Source organism: Bactrocera oleae, chromosome X (assembly GCF_042242935.1).
Source record: "Bactrocera oleae isolate idBacOlea1 chromosome X, idBacOlea1, whole genome shotgun sequence".
NCBI lineage: Eukaryota > Metazoa > Arthropoda > Insecta > Diptera > Tephritidae > Bactrocera > Bactrocera oleae.
Genome location: NC_091541.1, coordinates 26,750,069 through 26,767,527, shown reverse-complemented (window position 1 = coordinate 26,767,527; position 17,459 = coordinate 26,750,069). Strand labels below are relative to the sequence as shown.

At 34.9% G+C, this 17,459-nt stretch overlaps 1 protein-coding gene across 1 annotated transcript in view; it reads left to right on the top strand.

Annotated features, from left to right (window-relative positions):
• The first annotated feature begins 10,153 nt into the window (after nt 1-10,153).
• LOC106620102 (uncharacterized) overlaps nt 10,154-17,459 on the top strand; it is a 51,969-nt gene continuing 44,663 nt past the window's right edge. Inside the window, exon 1 of the mRNA XM_070112300.1 lies at nt 10,154-10,262. The gene's annotated coding sequence lies outside the window, so the exon portion shown is untranslated. The remainder of the gene's footprint in view (nt 10,263-17,459) is intronic.

Here is a 17,459-nt window from a genome sequence, read left to right as displayed (position 1 = left end):
CGATCCGCAAATACTTCATTTTGGCATTTTCGACATCAAAAAGTGCATCTCTCGTCCCATATTCACTAAAAAGACCTGAAATCGTTCCAAAAATCATTAAGATACTACAAATAATAATTTTATTAATTTCGCCTTAACGGACCTGCCTTCACAATGTCGCAATATAATACAGGTTGGTTGAAAAGTTTCTGTGCTTGAAATGCAACAATACTAATTTTGGTACGAAATATATTTTTTTATTGAATATAATCTCCCTTAACTTCAAGACACTTGTTCCAATGAGCTTTCAATAATTTTATGCCATCCCATAATGACTTTCTGGAAGCTCTGCAAAATACCCGTCTACGGCTGTTATAGCTTCTTCATTAGACGAAAAACGTTTTCCACGAAGGAATGGTTTCCGGTTTCTAAAAAGGTAGTAGTCGCTGGATGCTTAAGCAATTCGTACCTTTGAATTTTGTCATTGTTGAAACACCTTTGTGAGCAGGTGTTGCACACTGGTCTCTTCTCACGAATTTTTTCATCCAGCTGATCCAAAGGCTGCACTAATATTCAGAGTAGATTTTTTTACCTTTCTGCAGATAATTAATCAACAAAATTCCTTTTGCATCCCCAAAAATTGATGACATAACCTTCTTTGGTGATCGCTGGGACTTCACCTACTTTGGAGCTGAACAACCAGCTTCAGTAAATGTTCTTGTTTCATATATATCCATAGTTATAAAACGACGCAAGAAATCGGTTTTGTTCTGCTTAAAACGCTCCAAATTATGCTGAGAAATTGGTTTTCGATCCAGTTTTTGTTGAATTGTTAACGTGTGCGGCAATAACTTTCCAAACAGCTTTTTTATATGTAATTCTCCATATAAACTATGAAAAACTTGATCGTCTGAGATGCCTGTGGCATTAGCAATTTCACGCTTAGCCAAATTTGAATATTTACTAACAATATTATGAATTTGCTCAATGATTTATTCTGTTGTTGCTGTTTTTGGTCGTCTTTCACGTGGATCGTCTACAAGCCTAGTACGACCACGTTTAAATTCACCAGCCCGAAATTTAACGGTGAGTTTGAAGGTGAGGACTCCTTAACAATTGTTCATACATTTCCTTTGCTTTTAAACCTTTCAAAACAAAGAATCTAAACACTGCGCGATATTCATTTTTTTTATATTAAAAATGTACTCTGACACGTCAACTTCAAATGGCTTGTAAACAAAGAATTAAGTGATGGAATGACTTGTTACTTTGCATGTGTTCTCACGACAGATGTACTAACTTGGGAAAAAAATTTGGAGCTAGTAGTGCTATTTGTTGGTGAGACCAACCAACCTATGTGTACCTATTCAAGTAACGCAAATATAAAAATACATTTTTGAGTTATTCATTAAAATACCGAATATAAACAACATTATGTAGGGTATATTTTTCATTTTCACAACATTTGTTTAAAATAAATCCATCTTTGAACTAATCTTAAGCTTCTGTGCTGTCTAAATGAAGAGATGTAGGCTCGTATCTTAAAAATAAAATATGTACCTATTCAAGTGAATCGGAGTGTATCTATATGGTATATACATAGTATATAAAAGGCAATAAAACCAACTGTAGACCATTAAAACATTAAAATATGATTTTGAGTACAAAATTTTTTAATTAAATAGCCTGTGCTTGAATCGCGGCACTCGTAAACGAGCGAAATTTTTTTCATAGTAAGGAAGGGCTAAGTTCGGGTGTAAATGGGGCTCGGGGTTATACTCTCGCAATGTAAAGTGATATATGGGATTTTCTTATATTAGGTGTTGTAAAAAAAGAGATCCATTATTTTTGCATGAAATTGAAGGCTTTAATAACCATAGTTAGAATGATCCGATTTAGGTCAAATATGCGCCGTTTTGTTCGATAACTTGTTGCCATTTTAAGGGTAATTTCATTATGCCTCTCTCTAGAAGCTTTCGTTACTATTAGCAAGAAATTTAGACAGTCTATTTTTACAAGCCTCTCTTGAAGCGAATTCTTTACCAGCAAAATTGTATAAGGTAGATGCATAAGAATCTCCCAAACAAGCTCCCGGAGCTTATGGTCCAATTTTTGATAGTTCCGAGTTAAGAGTTTTGACGTATGGGAGCAGCTCATAGTAGATAATTTCCTGTCAATCCCATTAAACACACATAAAAAACTTCCTGGCCGTCAATGCTGGCTAGGTAACCGTTTCCGCCGGCTCACCACATTTCGCCCACGACCGTTTTCGCTTGACGTTGTCGTAAGTAATTCACTTTTCTATGCCAGTCACCTACCGCTTCAGAAATGGGTCGATTTCGTTGCGATTCACAGATGAAAATTCGGTTCATGAGGTTTTTTAACGTTAACTCGTGTGACATCCATACATTGAACTTCTTTTCGTATCCAGCCTTATTCAAATGGCTCAAAACGGTTTTTTGTGCAATTAAACAGTGCTTACATGACGGTCGGACTCGACAATGTCCATGGTTTTATCGACATTTTCGACAATTGGCCTTCCAGTGCGTGGTGCATCTTTGACATCAAAATTACCGGAACGGAACCAAAATTGCGCGTGATTAGCTGTTACAGTATCAGGACCATTAACGCTATTCACATTTTCAGCCGCCTGCCTGGCGTTTCGTCCTTATCGAAGAAAAACTGAAAAATATAGCGTAGTTTCTCTTTGACGCGCTCAAAGAAAACTGAACCAACCAATCACAAAACTATCAGAAAAGTTTTTTTTAGTTCAAAGTGTCATATTTCTAATGCCATCTAGTGGAACCCGAGCGGACATATACAGCGCGAGATACAGATAGATAACGCCATCTTTTAGAAGAATAATGGATTTCTTTTTACTACACCAATATATTTTAATCAAAAGTGGGAAGTATTGCATCCATTATTTACAATCACATACAAAAAGATACACTGTTATTAGAATGAAACACTTTCGGAATTTCAAAAAGATTTCTTGCATATTGACCGATTGATGTGGTATAAAGTCAACCGGAGGTTTGAAAATATTTATATTAGGTATATGAGGGCTCACTCCATTCTTGGCACAAAAGCTTGCTATTGTCACAAAAATATTGTCCCCGAGTTTCAATAGTTGAACTCACAGACTGACCGATATGTTCCTGAAAGGTTATAGTCCGATTTCGACAGGTTTGGTCGTAAGATTAAATGCCTTGAGGACACTATATATCTGTGCAAAATATTACTTTAATAACTTCATTGATGTTTGATCTGTATGCTGTAAAGTTTGTTATGTGGGCAGTAGCACGGACAGACAGTCACCCGGATTTCAACTCGTCTCGTCATCCTGATCATTTATATATATATAACCCTAACTCGATTATTTTTATGTGATACCAACAACTTTTAGGTGAACAAAACTATTATACTCAGTGCAACATGTCGCGAGAGTATAAAAAATCAAAAATAATCAGCTGCAAATATTTAGTGACACAATGTAAGTAATGTTTCTTTTATCGAATTTATTTAACATATATTACAATTATAACTAATGTTTTAAGGACACATGTCCAAAATTAACATACGCCAAACATTTTTCGTGCGTGATTTCATACAGCATCAGGGCCAACGGTTTCTGAATAGTGGAAATACCGTGGCTCCAAGGGATATCCCGAATCTCCTGTTAATTGGGAAAATACATAGATGTATCTATAATTTATGTTACGAATTCGTAACTGTGTGATTCGTACATTAAAATATATAATTGCGTATATAGGGTGATTCATTTCGAGGTTCCCTACTTTTTTAAAGAAAAAAATACAGAAAATTCAAATTTTATGGGGAATGTTTATTATCGCTCGAAAGAACATTTTTTGGCATTTATTTTTTGAAGATCTTTCAAATATTGGTCGCGACTACACGACAGTCCATCCATGGTCCATCCCTTGAGTCCAATTTTCGATGACTCGTTCGAAGAAAAAGTCTAACGGTGAGATATCACATTATCTTGGTGGCCAATCGACCGGCCCAAAACGTGAAATTATCTGCTCACCGAAGCGTTCTTTCAATAAATTCATTGATTGATGCGATGTGTGGAAAGTGGCACCGTCTTGTTGAAACCAAATGTCACCGAGATCACGAGCTTCAATTTCAGGCAGCAAATAGTCGGTTATCATGGCGCGATAACGGTTGCCATTGACGGTTACGTTGTCATCGGCATCATTTTTGAAGAAAAATGGACCGATGAGTCCACCGGCCCACAAACCACACAAACTTTTTTTTTCTGGATAAAATGGCAGTGAGTATGAATAAATTAAATTTTAACTTTTTACTGCAGGATGTTTGAGATTAAAAGTTGAAAATTGAAAATATTAATTTTTGATTTGAATGAAGTCGAAAAAATTTTAATACTAAACCAAAATTCTTTTTTAATTCTCAATAATATGCCTTAAAAGAAATTTTTCTTTCTTATTTTTCAATCCCGAATTTGGGATTACAAAAACAAAACAAATTTATAAAAATGTTGATTCAATTATTTTTGTAATGCATTATTTGCAACCCTGCATACTACATATGTACGTATTTGCGACACACTATCATGAAATTAAGACCGTGACCAACGTCTTTTTCTGTTGAAAAGCATGTACATTCGCAGTTTGTTTTTGAAAACCAAAATGGGTACCATCAATACATCCGATAACTAAAAATGTTTAAAGTTATTTGTACATCCTTTTCACCATCATTTAGTCGATAAATCTACCTCCTGGAAGTTTACGTTTCTCAACAAAATAATATGATCACTGAGATAGACGGTCAGGCGAAAACTTAGTGAAGTGGGAACAAAGTTTTGTTTTCATATCTTTAACTACGTCCCTTACAATTTTACACACTGAGCACATACCAATTAAAAATACGTTTGCAACTAACTGTTGATAGTCTCTATTCACCAAAAGAGACAAAGTCGCTGCTAGTTGAAGCATTGGTGGTACTGCGGTTGATAAATGGCCTTTACATTTTAATTTAAATAATAGGATGAAATTAAATGCGTCTTTGGTCAGTCTAAACTGTTTCCTAAATCTGTACCATAAATGATTTAAAATGATAATTTAAATGGTATAAATATACATTTTCTTACGCTGCTTCAGGTAAAGTCAGGAGATTGCTTCTATCGCGAATTCTGCACCTTATGGCTATTTGTTCCTCATCTTAATTTGATGAACTTGCCTAAAAAAACACGATAGGGTTCATTTTAGTGCCTGCTAAATTTAATAAATTTTTTATACAATAGTTTTTTGTTTTTTTTTCGCATTTCATGTTATTAGTGAATGTAATTTAAAGCAATACCAGTGAAGTTAATGCATACCATTTCTGTTATTTTCGTATAGAGTGCGATGATCCGGCTACTCGACATGTTACGAAATTTCACTCGATACGAATGCTTACTCCCTTATGGCACAAACAGTCAGCGACTCAAAACCGTGGAACGAATCAGCTGATACGACCTACCTTATGAGAGCGCAATGTAAATGAACAGTCTGTACGGTAGGATATTCGCGAAAATTGGATTTTTTCCGTAGAAACGAGTGAGCTGAAATTGAGAGAGCAATCTCGCAGGGTTGCCAATCTCGATATTTTGTAGTAAAGTGTTATGTTTTGTAGTAAGTTAAAAAATGAACTTTTAGAATATTCTTAAAATTTTTTTTAAATTTTTTTAAGATTTTAGTTTTGAGCTTTTACATTATGAAAAATTATGAATAAAAAACTAAATGTGTGAAAAATCGTGTATACAAATAGAACAATGGCAACAGTGGTCAAATGAAAACAAAAGAGAACAACTAATTTATGCGCTGCAACTACGGGCATAACTTTTGACAAATTTGGTTTGATACGGGCGGTAAGTACGGAAGGGAGGAATGTCGGTGACTGTTTTTGCTATTACGACAGCCACGATACCAGCCCTGCTTGCTTTATAGCAGTGGTCGGCATGACAGGACCTTCGACTGTGTAGGTGAACACGAAATTAAAAAAACTTAGTGAGAACTCTGTTACCCTAAATTTAGAAAATCTTTTCCATTCTTTGTTAAAATAAGTACCTTCGTACTTTCTGATTTGTTTTATGTATTGTACGATTTATATATATATAATATATTGGACCCTAAAAACTTTCATTTTTTTGCCTTTAAGTAACATAAAACACAAAATGTATAAGACCATAAAGCAGTCATAATGACAAAAAATTTCCTACAGGGCACATTTTCCTTGGCGTTATAACCAGAGATAAAGAGATCCCCAACTCATATGTCACTGGAAATGAGAGAGCAATTGCTAAACGTTAAAAACTCCTAAACTCAGCCAACTTTCAAAATTCAATAGGTTTTGACGCTTCGCAATTGGAAAAAGAGGCAAGATTGAAATCCTAGCAAAAAAATATGTGAACGGAGAGATTTGTTGCCGCTGTTCAAGATCACTAACAAAAACTATAAAACAATAAAAATTAAAGAAAACGCGTAATTGAAATGTATGTGATAAAATATTTTGTAGTGTGATGCTTCGTAATATTAATTTTCTGTTGAAAATGATAAAAAAAATATTTATTAATTGAAAGGTAATACGTTTAATTCACTTTATTAAGTACTTAAAGTTAAAAAATCAGTTGTTTTAATATATCACAAACTCACACAAAAGGATTTAACTAGTTTAGTATATATTTATTATTTTTTAATCTCAATAAATGTTGGGTGTTTTAATTGAAATGCCCAAAAGTTATTAGTTTGACTGATCTGTTTAATATGTAAAATGTTATAAAAAACGCTAATTTTGAGGTGCTCTCACACTCGAATAAGTTGGGCATCTTTTTATCCCGGGTTCATACTGAAACAACGAAGCCTAGAAAATAAAGGCTATGCCTCAATGAATGCTTTGCTTTCAGCGTTTCTCCCTAATAAAAATTACGACTGTTGCTTGGTAAAGTGTAGAAAGATGAGAGTTACCCACGATTTTGCTTGGCTTCGCGTTTAAAACTTTGTATGTGAACTTACTCATACGAAAGCGTACATCGAACTTTTCTTTCAAAAAAAACTGTCTGACCCAAAGCGAAGCAATAGTTTTATGTGAATTGGCCATAAGCGTTGGCTTGCACAATTGTTTTATGAAATGCCACTGTTTTATAGCTTGTTGCCACATTGCTACAGATACCACACATGCGACGTTTCCTTTACCACAGAGATTGAAACCAGTCTTAAACGTAGTGTGATGGTGCGTGTCTTCACTTATGCACAACTGCTTCGCCACCTACATAACAAAATGTATATGCTAGACAATTAAACATGTGTTAATATAATATATTTCTTCTCACTTTTCTACAGATTTGGAAACTGAAGAAATATGTATGTATGTATACGTATGTGTTTTTTGATTAAATTACATAAATTGTTTGATTATTATGATGCGATAATTTTATTTATTTACAAATTTTAAGGTTTCTATTTATATAACTATATCCATATTACAGATATCGCAATTGCAATTAGTCACATTGCAATTCATATAATTATAAATTAACAAGTAAGGAAGGGCTAAGTTCGGATGTAACCGAACATTTTATACTCTCGCAAAGTCAAATGGTATACTCGTTTGAGATTTCTTTGTGGATTGACTGATATTTTCGGTAGAAGGTCAACTATAGGCACTGGGGTCCACATATTTAGTACTTAGGGGTTTGAACAGTTTTGGTTCGATTTATACAATTTTTGACCGCAAGGTGGCATACTTTAATTGCATTATTCACGCAAAGTTTTACCCCGATATAATCATTGTTACCTGATTTGCATAGTGGAAAGTGAAAGAATCAGATGGAATTGAAAATGGTGTTACATGGGAAGTAAGCGTGGTTGTAGTCCGATTTCGCCCATTTTCGCACTATGACGTAGAAACATAAAAAGAACGTTATGCACCGAATTTGGTTGAAATCGGTTAAGCAGATCTCAAGATATGGGTTTTCACCTAAAAGTTGGCTGTGCCACGCTCACTGACTAATTTTGAACGCGGTTCCTATAAAGCCAATTTATAACATCTCAGAGATAAAATTTAATGTCTCTGGCGTGTTTAGTGCTTGATTTATCGCGCTTTTAGTAGTTTTTAACAGTACCGTTATACGGGGAGTGGGCGGAGTTGCCACCCGATTTCAACTATTTTCACACCGTCAATAGAAGTGCTAAAAACATTTGCTTCCAGTGAATTTTGTTATTATAGCATTAGCGGCTTAGGAGATATGCACATTAAACCTATTAGAGGCGGGACCACGCCCACTTTTAAAAAAAAAAATTTAACTGCAGATACCCCTCCTTAATGTGATCCTGTGTACCAAATAACAGTCTTGTATCTTATTGCGGAGCTTAGTTATGGCAAGTTATTTGTTTTTGATTAATGGCGTTTTGTGGGCGTGGCAGTGGTCCGATTGCGCCCATCTGCAATACCAACCGTCTCATGGTACCAAGAAACATGTCTACCAAGTTTCATATAGATATCTCAATTTTTACTCAAGGTAGAGCTTGCACGGACGGACGGACGGACAGACAGTCACCCGGATTTCAACTCGTCTCTTCATCCTGATCATTTATATATACATAACCCTATATCTAACTCGATTAGTTTTAGGTGATACAAACAACCGTTAGGTGAACAAAACTATTATACTCTGTAGCAACAGGTTGCGAGAGTATAAAAATTTTAGAACAAGCCCCAAAAATCAGTGGTATACAGAAGGCTTGCATATTTGTTTCACATATAGCTATCTTTATATATATTATATATTTCTTCTGTGTGTGTGTATGTCACTGAACTCCTCCTAGACGGCTGGACCGATTTTGATGAAATTTTTTGTGTAAGTTCAAGGGGATTCGAGGCTAGTTTAGATTCACAACTTGGTCCACTGGAAAATGTTTATTTAACTAATTTTTCACTTATAAGTAGTTGTTAATTTTGGAATGTTTTACAATGGATCCTTTAGAATGCGCTACCATCGCAGAAGTTAGAACCTTTTACATAGAATTCCGGCAGACTGCGCTGCAGTCGTGACAGATATTCAAAAGTATGTTTGAGTATGTTAGATGGCGCTGAGATCAGATTCTAAGATAGCATAAGTATAGTTTAAACTATTAAAGCTATAGACATGTGTATGGTGTATAGTGTCTAAACATTGATACTGCTATGCTACTCTATACGGAAATAGTGAATATACAAAACTAAGATATATGTAAATAAATAAAACATAAATTTGATTTCATTTTTTCCTCTTCCGCGAAGACGTGGCATTTTTTGTAGAAATAACCTTCTATGAAAAATACACAAAGACCAATGAGGATTAGTAATAAAAAAATCATGGGCAACATTTGTGAAGCCACTATTTGGAGTGGAAAATTTCAAGGTGAAGTTGTACTTCTGCCACGGACTCCAATGATTCCTTCAGGTTCGTCGTTACCATTTAAACATTTACAATTACCTATCTGCGTGGCATTTGCGATGACTATTAATCAGGCGCAAGGTCAAACAATGACGATTTGTGAATTAGATTTAGAAAATCCGTGATTTTCTCACGGCCAATTATACGTTGCGGGCTCGAGAGTAGGAAAACCATCGAATTTATTTGTTTATACCTATCAAGGATTAACAAAAAATATTGTACATCCAATGGCATTACGATAACCTCAGTTTTGGTAGATAATTAACTCTAAGAAGAAATACCCGTTATAGAATATATTCAATCTTATCACGATTAATTAAAACGACTTAAAGTTTTCATTCAATACAGCTTCTACAATTAACATCTTTGAAAGCATTCTAATATACATATTGACACGCTATCGATTGGTCGGATTGTGATAAATATATATGAATTAGATATTGTAAAAAGTTTCTAATAAAAATTTTCATCAAAACGGTCTAATTGTTACAGCTAATTTGAAAAAGTTTACAGACGTAGGACATTACAACGTCCTGATATATTATAATTTTTTTTTTCAATATGTTTCACCAAGAATGAAGATGTATGTGAATTTAATTAATGTGGCAACACTGGATTGTTGGATCGAGCTGTGCGCAAGCCATCAATGGTGCTGCGAATGACGAACAAAACATGCGAGACGTGGGTACAGGTATGTATGTATAGTAGACCTAAAACTGTGAGCAGTTGTATAATACAACTTAACATGTTCGGACAACAAAGTCATAGGGTTATTAAATGATATTAAAGTTCACAAGTGCGCCGCGGTGGCCTAAATGTAACGGTAATGTACGCATGCTTCCTTCACATTTATAAATGCGATACAAACTAAGCAAGTGCAGATACAGACACGTACATATCCGGTAGCAGGGCTTGGTTTTAAAAAATGAGTTGAAAATATATTTGAAGTGATAAAAGACGAATAATATTCTCTGTAGTGTACAGTGGTACTTAATGTACATACAGCAAATAAATGTTACAAATCTCCAAAATTTTGTTATTGACATTTAAGAATGCATAAAAGTACCTAAATTAGGGTGCTACAACAAAATTTTTTTTAACTCTTTTTGAACTTTTGCTCTCTCAAATGTCGTAAAGAATGAAAAAAAATCCTTACCAAACATGGACTCTATTGCTCAACTCTATGGATTCGCAATTTTTATTTTAATTTCTTTTAAAAATAACAAGGGAAAAACTTTTTTTATTAAAATTGAATTGGTGCATAATTAACGCAATTTTTTACAAAAAAACAGTTCATATTCTTTAAGTTTGAGTTTTATTAAACTCTAAGGTAAAGTATGGCGACACCTTCTTTCTTTTAAAGATAAGCAGATAAGGTTCAGGTTTGATGAGGTTTTTTTTACATGAAATATAAACATTTAAAAGGGGTAAAAGCAAGTTTTTTTAAAAACACCCTCATGTATGCATTAAAGAAGAAATAAAAACTAAGAGTGTTTTAGTACATAGGCTGCGAATCTGTGCTTCCTTGCTGAGTTGTAAAAATCATGGTAATTGTAGTCTTCAAAATCAGTTTATTTTCAGTGTCAACGCAAACGTTCTAGATCTACAGAAGTTAATTCTGAATATTTCGTTGTTATACTCGTGCATGCATATGTAACATATTAGGGTAATTGATTACGACTTGGTTTCTCACAATGTGGTCTTCTAGACAGTTTGACCTTTTTTGCGAAAATGTGCAAATATTAATATCCGTTATTTTTCTGCTGAATCTAAGTTCGATGACAGATTCCGAACCAAAAACCAATTAAACCATGCCCATTTTTCAAAACTACAGCTGCCCTTCTTCATGGTGTCAGATTAGGTAAGGTTAGGTAAGGTAAATAGGTACAATATAATAATCTACCTCATTGCAACTTTGAAAAGTTGCTTGCTCCAATATTTTTAACCTCACTGCATGAGCGCCATTGGGACAGTCTTCAGTTAGGACCTCTAACATTGCGGCAATTCATTGGACCCTTTATATTCCACTCTGAACCAGAAGGCTTTCGTTAACTGGACAAGTGCTGTTAGCTGGCCAATACTTGCTGAACTCACGCGAAACCCATAGCTCCAGCGACTGAATGCACAAAGACAGGGGAGCCCCTGCTCGTTCCCATCCTAATGGAATTTATTTATTTTCATGCAATCTCGTTGGCTTTACAATTTCCAACGGTTCCGCTGTGAGCAGGCACACATACAAGTTTAATATGGGAGTAGCTTGATGCTACTGCTCGTAGGGTCATGCACTTCTTGACTAGTTCTGAGCTCACTATCGGAGAGCTCAAGGCCTGTATAGCAGCTCTGCTATCGGAGTGAAGTGGAGTACATCCACTGCTACCTTGATGACTGCCACTTCTGCTTGAAAGACGCTACAGTCGTTTGAAACAAGAGTTGAGTTGAGAGCTCCCGTCAGAAGACTCCTCTCCATCTTTCCCCTTGAGTCTTGATCCACCCGTGAAAAAGCTCTCTGCGCCCTTCTCCAACGACTCCGCTTCCGGCCGCACATTACTGAATGCTCCCTTAATATGGAGAAATGTACCTACCGTATTCCTAATGCATAACGGCTCTCTCCAGCCATGACACAATGGCGTACAGAGCAGTGTCTACCGACCGGCCTTCGGGAGGAACGCCACCTTTACCTGTCTCCAAGCCCTGGGAATATTCATGGTGTTCCTCTGTACTAAATTTCAGTTTTTTAGCTTTATTTTTGGCTAAATTATAGTACTTATTAATTTTATATACAACAACAATTTGTGGGCATGGCAATAGTCCAACCTCCGCAGAGCGCCAAAACAACGCGAGTTTCGCGAGATATCTCTATTTTTACTCAATTTATCGCTTGCGGTAACAGACGAACCGTTTATTTGTCTTGTCATCTTGATCATTTTGTTATAAATGCATAACTCTACATCTGTTCCGATTAGTTTTAGGTGTTACAAATAAACATTAGATGAACAACATGTTTATACTCTGTGAAACAAGCTGCAACGGAGGTCCTTACATTCGGTATCTGGGAAATAAAATATAATATAACCCGATTGTGACCACTTTTAGATGAGAGTTACCGCACATTACAATTATTATTTGTGCTTAGTTTAATCTGCATATCAACATTTATGTTTTATTTAACTATCGTAAATGAAAAGAATCTGGTGGAGTTTAAGATGGTTGCCATATAAGAACTTTGTGTCGCTGTAGCCGGATTTCAAACATTTTCAAAATGTAGCATAACAAGATAAAACGTGAATATAGTATATCGGGAGGTTGTAGCGTAGTCTGCAAATTTCAGATCGATATCTCAAAACTAAGGTACTAGATTGCATATATACTAAATCAACTCAGCTCTACGTACTGATCATTCATATATATATTTTACTTGTATAGGGTCTCCGACGTTTCCTTCTGGGTGTTACAAATTTCGTGGCGAACTTAATATAACCTGTTCAGGGTATAATAACATCAAGTTAATGGTATGCACATAATTTGGTACTAAGGGAGAGCTGAGATATGAGATATTAACTAAAAATTAGCCAAATCTTGTGCTTCTCACGTTTTTCTTTAGTGAGTGATTGCTCTTTTAGTAGTTTTAAGCATAACCCTTGTTATGGGGATGCGTTATTATTATCCCATTTTACCCATTTTGGCATTGAGTGCTAGAAATAAATACTTTCATTAAGGTTGGTTGATATAAATTCAGTATTTTGAGAGATATGTTCCTTAAATCTATAAGGTGACGGTGGCACACAGATGTCATCCTTACTATAATCCTCTACACCTCTGATCACCTATGATCTTCTGCACTTTAAGTTTTGTACAATAGCTTAATTTGTGACTTAGTTGTAGTATGTAGTTAATGATATTTCGCATAATGGCATTTTGTGTGTGTGGCAATTGTGCGGGGAAGACGTGTGCCACTTATTATCAAGATAACGCAACTTTTACTAATAGTCACAGAACAGAATTCCTGAAGTTCGCTTCGTTATCCTGAACATATATAACATTATTGCTTGAACCACACTATTATACTCCATTCAACATGTCGCTATAGTATAAATATCTTAATATACCATCATATTGTTATCATCTGTATTAAGATCTTCCAATTGACAGTTATTAATGGAGACACAAGTTAATGAAGTTAAATGTTGAAATGTTCACAACAACTACATACTTGTATGTACAAGTATAACTATGCAAAAACAACACCTCCTAACACTGTATGTGATTGCTCGAAAAAATAAATCTTACTTACTTAGAAATGTGGGAGTTTAAAGAGTACTATTTTTAAGGGATCTCGTTCAACATTCAACAAGGTCTCTGTCTTCCATACGTAGGAATGGTTACATGCTATAGTTCTGTTATCGACAGTTCCAACAGCGAAGTCTACATATTCACCGACGGATCAAAGGGTGAAATAGGAACAGGAGCGAGTTTCTTCCGTAGTAATCCATATGCTGAAGGTAGCTTCAAACCAAATAACTACCACTAAGTTTTTCAGGTCGAAATTGTTGGCGTAACAGAAGGTGCCAAGTGGGCTTCTGTTTTAACCACCCAGTTCATAAACCTTTTAGGGGACAGCCAAGTGGCAATTAAGGCTATCCGCAGTGCCTATACTGAGTCCCACTGCGTTAGTTTATTCAAGCAGGTAACGTAAATCGGTTAATATCAAGTCATATTAGAATAGAAGGCAACGAAAAGGCAGACGAGTGGGCCCGCAAGGGGATCAACATAACTTGTTAATAGTATCAGAACCGTGACTTTTCAATCTCAATCAATTTTTACAGTTTAATAATACACAATAATAATGTGATCCTGTATACCAAATAGCAGTCTTGTATCGTATTGTATTGTAGCTTAGTTATGACAATTTATTTGTTTTTGATTAATAGCGTTTTGTGGGAGTGGCAGTGGTCCGATTACGCCCATATGCAACCAAAAAACATGTGTACCAAGTTTCATAAAGATATCTCAATTTTTACTCAAATTACAGCTTGCACGGACGGACGGACAGGCAAACAGTCGATCGGATTTCAACTCGTCTCTTCATCCTGATCACTTATTTATATATAACCCTATATGTAACTCGATTAGTTTTGGGTGATACAAACAACCGTTAGGTGAACAAAACTATTATACTCTGTAGCAACAGGTTGCGAGAGTATAAAAATGTCGTTTTAAGATAAACCGTTTAAAGGTAAACTGATGGAGCTGACTAAACTGAGCGGCTACACTTTGGAATGCTATAACTTAAAAACTATTTCAGATATCGATTTAAAATTTACATACAACGGAAATTATTTTGCTAGTTCTTTCTAGCCACACTGTTTGATAAAAACAATCTTCAAGTCGAATTAAGAAAAAAAGCTCTTGATCTATCATGACTTTGATTGCTCAGTTTGTTTTACAGCCATATGCAATAGTAGTCCGATGTAACAGTATGCTCAGAGGTTGTACCTCCATGCCAAATTTTGTAAAGATATCTTGTCAAATAAAAAAGTTCCTTATGCAGGGACTTGATATTGTTCGCACAGTTTGTATAACGACTATATGCTAAACTGCTCCGATATCGTCGGTTTCGACAAATGAGCAGCTCCTTGGAGAAAAAAAGGACGTGTGAAAAATTTCGGATTGATATCTCTAAAATTTTGGACTAGTTCGCGTATATACAGACAGAAGGATATGGCTAAATCAACCCAGCTCGTCTCGTTGATCATATAGTTATATCTAATTTTTAATACTCTCGTGTCACGGTTTCTGTTGCCAAACTCCTGCGAAACGCCTATACCGATTTTGGTGAAATTTGATATGCTCAACGGGTAGGTCTGTGAATCGGCCAACATATATTTTTTATACCTCTAAAAGTGTAGGTTGGTCCACCCCAAATGTTATTATTTTTGTTATTTTTAGGACAAAATTTTTTGTTTTAATATTTACATGATCCAGCATTGAAAAATACATCCAATTCTACCTTTATATGATCAACCCCCGATTTTTAGTCGCAATTTTTATATTATATTATTCCGTTCCACCCACAGATAGTAAATATATGTTACTATAATTTTCATGTATAGTTCTATCAATGAATCAGTTAGACCCGCCAGGTGTTTCCCGTTGTCACTTCTGAACCAGGAAGCATTACGGAGTAGGGATGAAAACGAAACCGGCTTCGTTGTCTCGATCGTAGCAGTGACTTTTATATGAATCATTTTAATTTTTCAGTGCAACTCTCAAGTTGATTTTACTCTTATAGTGAATTTATCAATGCTTCTTAGTGCTAAAAATATCGAAATCGCAGATTCATTCATTCTTTTTTTTTCGACGAACACGAATGATAGAACAAAATCAAACCGGCGATAAATTGCCAGAAGCAACTAGACAGCCGATAGGTGCCAGAATGTTCTAGTAACGAACTTTTGTTAAAAACTGGCTATATAAAGGCTGCCGGATTGTGCAGCAAACACAGTTCTAGTTATAGTGTTGTCCTGTTAAAAGCAGTTAAGATATAAGCAAGAAGTTTAACGCTCGGATAATAAAGCGTTAAATTGTTGGAATTAGAAATAAAGATAAGCATATAGCCATTAAATTGGGAATTTTATTTAACAATCCAGTGATCGCTCTCAAGAGTGAGTTAAAGGTGGGCGATTTATCGAGAAATCCTTTAAAATATACAATATACATATAATATATATGTATTTCAAGTTCCATTTATCCAAACTCTCTCAAAACAACTGTTAAATAGTGGTAATACTTGTAGAAAAGTTGCCGTACATGAAATTACCGACTAATTTCTGCACAATCATCAACTCACAAAATACTCTCATCGACAATATATTTCACAGTGTACACACAATATATAAAAATCTTGGATGGCTGGCAAATAGAGCGATTTTTGCTGCAAAAAATGTGGACGTCAATGGATAAATACAACAGTTGTTGTCATAGGACTTGGTGTCATACAAATCTATCGACGCCAGGGAAACTGTGAATTATCCAATTGGCTTTTTGAATTCATTGGATATGCTGGGCATGGATTGGATCTCCGGTTATTTTGCTTCATAATTCGAACCCACTACGGCTTTGCAATGGCACAAGATTAGTAATTAAAAAATTAATAAAAAACATTATCGAAGCCAAAAATGTGAATGCCAATTGAGTTCAAATGCTCTCGATTTCCAATTAGATTGGCATTCGCAATGACGCTCAATAAGTCACAACGCCAAGCATTGTCTGTTTGTGCCTTAGATTTGGGTACACTATGCTATTCTAACAGACAACTTTTATTCTCGTGTGAGTAAACCATTAAGTTTGATTGTAATCGCTAAAAACAGACTGACCAAAAATGTTGTACACTCCATTGTGTGGAGAGATTAATCATTGTTTATTCTTAATTGCCATATTTTGTAGTATAAAAATGAACTATTTTCGATGTATATGTAGATAGCTATCAATAATTGTAATTTAATAAATATTTGTTTCTTTTATAAAGAATAATTTATTAATTCTGCATTTAGATAAAGTATACTTTTATTGTTTACAACTCTTCATTCCTATTTCAATTATAATTACATCCCCCAAATACTTAGTTAATTTTAATAAATAAAAATATTACTTCAAAAAACCTTTCCTAAAAATAACGTACAAATATGACAAAACAACGTTTTCCGGGTCAGCTAGTATAAATATATACTTGTATTGTAGTTTATAGTGCCTCCGATATAACAAACTTCGTGGCAAACCTAATATACTCTATCGATGACGGCGTATTAATAACAAAACAGAGCAGTAACAATTTACAAATACCTAGCAATAAGACCAATTCTTTCAATGAAGATGACATTATTAATATCAATGCAGACTTTCACAAGACAATCGCTCATTTATTGAGCAAACAAAAGCCAACAGTATGAAGGGAGTAATTTAAAGCAATGTTTTAACGATAAAAGCATTGCAGACAAAGAGAGTGTTGGGATTTTATTTTCTT